Source organism: Tenrec ecaudatus, chromosome 16 (assembly GCF_050624435.1).
Source record: "Tenrec ecaudatus isolate mTenEca1 chromosome 16, mTenEca1.hap1, whole genome shotgun sequence".
Taxonomy (NCBI): domain Eukaryota; kingdom Metazoa; phylum Chordata; class Mammalia; order Afrosoricida; family Tenrecidae; genus Tenrec; species Tenrec ecaudatus.
In genome coordinates, this window is record NC_134545.1 from 4239908 (window position 1) to 4244182 (window position 4275).

At 45.3% G+C, this 4275-nt stretch overlaps 1 pseudogene; it reads left to right on the top strand.

Annotated features, from left to right (window-relative positions):
- The first annotated feature begins 3737 nt into the window (after positions 1-3737).
- Positions 3738-4049, top strand: LOC142429730 (ATP synthase F(0) complex subunit g, mitochondrial pseudogene; annotated as a pseudogene).
- Positions 4050-4275: the final 226 nt, after the last annotated feature.

Sequence of the window (4275 nt, forward strand, 5' to 3'; positions counted from 1 at the left end):
AAGTTCTGTCCTCAAACCCACAGTAGCACTTCTCTAAGGCCTCTGTGCTGTAATAGACAAGTGTGTGAGTGAAGGAAAATTGATTTCACACATCTTAATCCTATGGAGTGTCTCCATGTCTACGTGGACCTGGCTGCTGAGATCATGGCTGTCCCAGAGGAGCATGTTACCATAAAACGTGTCTGACTCCCATTATTTTACCTTCTATGTGTTTACTATAACCTTTATAAGAGCCATACAACTGGGCCTAGGGATGGACCCCTGTGGTCAGGGTGGTTTTCTCTAACATTGTGTGAGGCTTAAAATGAGTTAGCCCAGATGCTGACAGGGTGACCTGACTACCACTACGAACCTGGCAGTAGAGCATGTCCTTTGGACGTGAGGTCCCAGTGCTGAAAACTTCCTAGACCTAGAAAACAGTTCTTAACGCCAGAAATAGGGTAAGATACTAAGAAGCTATAGCAGCAGAACCAGGTGACGAGCAAGATGGGCTTCCTAATCCAGGAAGGAGTGAGGCACCTTCCCGCATAAATATGGCTGAGCTAAAGAGCTTTGTAATGCTAGTCATGCAGGGCAGTGGCCAGGCTGGGGGGTGTCGAGGGCCAGGGAGAGGCATGCCCATGCGGCTGATGGGCAGTTTGAACTGTTCAATTCAGAGCTGGTCTGAAATGTAACATCACACACCCCTCCCCATAAATCACAATAAGACTATATAAAAGCATGTCTGGTAAATTACATCCTCAATTGTAACCTAACTTCTCTAATAACACTCCCCCCCCCCCCCACTCACCCCTCTGCTAACAAACCAGAAGTCTGGTTTGTGAGCAGAGTGTGACAGAATTGGTAAGTGGGTTTGCAGTCGGGTGCCTCTACCATTCCATTGTCAACAAATACAAAAACCATGTTACTCCAGGGTTCAAAATCTCCCATGAAGGCTGCCCCTCACTCAGAATAAATTCCTAAATTCTCAAGTTATCCATCTCTCCTACCACTACTGAACTCCCCAAATTATTAGGGTCCAGTCACTTTGGTCTTAAAGTTCCTTTAGAGAGCCAGGCACTCTCCTACTTGTCTACACTGGCAACCCTGGCTGAGTGGCTTCCTTCAGCATCTCCCCAGCCCCAAGCTTCCTGGAGGCCAGTGCTGGGGCAAGCCCAGCCAGAGGAGTTGGCAGGGGCACTTGGTGCCTGCACAGCCTGGCTTCACTGCACTCTGGCTACCTCTGGTGGGAAATAAGTAGGTGGCTGTCCTAGGAGGCAGAGCCAGGCTGCTCCCTCACCAGTGCCACTTCAACATGGAAGACCCTTACCCCAGAAAGCAGCATAGCCCACTCCTCACTGCCCATCAGACTCTGCTCAGATGGCATCCCTAACTACTCCCTGGAGAGCTTGTGGTGGGGAGTGACTTGCTGTGGCTCTTCTCGTCATAGGCATTGTGAACTCCTACCATGGGAATGTTGGGACCGTGCGAGTCTGAGGTGTCTGTGACCAAGGGGATTGGGTAGCTTAATAAGGTAAAGTACAATCTGCGGCATTCACATGGCGTGGGACCATGCAAATAGGGTGTATGGGACGTTAATGTGGGATCAGTCAGTTTTGCTATCCTGTTAAAACTTTAAAGTGAGCCATTCCTAAAGAGAAAGGGTGGCTTGGTGGGCGGGAGGCGGGGGGGGGGGGGGGCTTAAAACCAGCAAGACAGAAGAGGGAGCAATGGAAACGTGTCTTTTGGGCCGAGATCCCTGCACAGGAGAGAGCTGTGTTGCCAGAGATGTAGCAGAAACAAGAGCACAGGACTGAGCAGTGGGCTTTCCAGTCAACAGAGGAGGCTGGACTGGCAGTATGGGGGTGTTTCCTGGGCATTTGCTGGGGGAGCTGTTTGAGAGCCTCAGGCTGACTGAGGCTTGATGGTGGAGTGTCTTTTGGGCATATTTTCCACAGAGCTAAAAAAGCTTTGTGACATTGCTGAGCAAGGCAGAGGCCAAAGGACTGCATAGCCGAGAGGCCAAGGGCCAGAGAGAGGTGTGCCTGCAGAGGCTAACTGAGGCAATACTGACCAAAGAACTGTCATCCAAGAGTTCCTGAACGGTCACCTGTTAACTACCCTAATTAACTCGAACATTGTAAAAAACAAACAATCCTATGTGCAGTTTGTCACTTCGTTTTCACATGAAAGTACAGTGTACAGATAACAGTGAATTGCCACAAGTTGCACATGCAGTCAGCACACAGCAAGAAACATCACGAGGACTTGCCAGGAGCATTACAAGACTCCATTACTCAATACCTTTTGAAAACAGGCTTCAAAATTAGATCTGGAAATTAAGCACAAAGGCTCTAGCTCGATACTGACATATTTCAGAGCTAGAGTTGAGTTCATCTGGAGACAACTTAGAAGGAACTCAGTGTTGTAGAAGTTCAGGGTGGAAATGCATAAAACTAGAAATGAGTAGTCATTGGCTCCTCCTTGCTTTCTGTCAAGTTCAAGGGTGCTGGAAAGATTTTTAAGAAACAATTGAGAAGCGGCAATACAAGCAATTTGATAAAATGAATGATACAGAAGTTAAAAATTCATGTAAGCCCACTGACAGGAAAGAATGAGTATACAAGTATGTGCCTCATTGTTTCTACTGGTATGTGTTTTTAGAGGAAAGGATACGAGTAACCGGCCAATGGTCCCAATCAATTGTCCTTTAGACAGATTGGTACTATTATTTGAGGCTTTTACTCTGTGTAATAAATACATGTGTGCGTACAAACATGGCCCTTTTCATGTTCCTCGGCATGATTTTATGGGGTTTTTTTTAGTAGATAATGGTAGACATCTTTCCTTGCCAGTACGTCTAGATCTGTCTGAGTTAAAAAAATTATTTAATGCTACTATTGTATATATGGTGCAATTTATTTAACCTGCCACCAAACTTTTGTTTACAGATTTTTGCTGTTTATAATGCTGCTTACAAAGTACTAGAATTGTAACTGCTGCTAACTTTAAAGAATCATAGCTTTTAATTTTAACTTGAAAAGCAAATCTTTGTCCCATATGCTCCCAGTTTCTCTTCACTAGTATTTTTTAGACTGTCTATGCATATACAATAAATCAATACATATTATGAATGCTCCTCACACAAAAGATAAGATACTGGTCTATACAGCCTGTCCTGCACCTTGCTTTTTATCACTTTACAAAGTTCTAACATCTTTTCATCTTGTATGAACCTGTTGTATAATATTCTCAAAAGCATCAGGGCAGCAGAGTTCCTACTGAACATCTAAGCACCATCCATCCAACAAACAGCATGTTAGGCAAGCAGGTGCTGCGATGTTGAAGGATAACATGTTTCTGCCATGAGAGTCCTTGACTGCTTAGAGGACAGATGCTAGGCGGGTTCCCCTCCTTGGGATGATGGCTCAGTCTTCAGGCCTCCTGAAGAGACTGGGTTTCCCCCCTGAGTACTATGTACAAGATGTGGCTGGCTGAGCCCCACACAGCAGAAGAACAGCGAGTTGTCAAACCAGTGTTTTTGTTTTGTTTTCTGAAAACAAAATCCTCACCCAGCTATTATAAATAGGAAACTTACCTCACTCAATCCATAGAGTTGATTCTCACTCACAGCGACCCTATAGGATAGAATAGGAACTGAGACGCTTAAAAAAAATCGTTAAAAAATTTTTATCGGGCCTTCCCGGAGGTGACATTCAACCGGCCGTTTCGGGCCACGGGCTTTCTCTCCTCGAACCATGGCCCAGTTTATCCGTAACTTGGTAGAGAAGGCCCCGGGGCTGGTGAACGCTGCTGTGACTTACTTGAAGCCTCGACTGGCCACATTTTGGCACTATGCCAGGGTGGAGCTGGTTCCTCCGACCCCTGCGGAGGTCCCTGCAGCTATTCAGAGCCTGAAGAAAGTAGTCGAGAGTGCTAGGACCGGGCGCTTCAAGCAGCTCACAGTTAAGGAAGCTCTGCTGAATGGTTTGGTGGCCACTGAAGTGTGGATGTGGTTTTATACTGGCGAAATCATAGGCAAACGAGGCATCATTGGCTATGATGTTTGAAGACCAGTCTTTAACATCTGATTATATTTGGTTTGCTCTTTGATTTTTCTTGGACCATGTGTGATTAGTCTACTCTAAAATAATAGATCATCTAAAATTTTTTTATTGGGGGCTTTTACAGCTCTTATCACAATCCATGCATATATCCATTGTGTCAAATACATTAATACATATGTTGTCATCTTTTTCAAAACATTTTCTTTCTACTTGAACACTTAGTATCAGC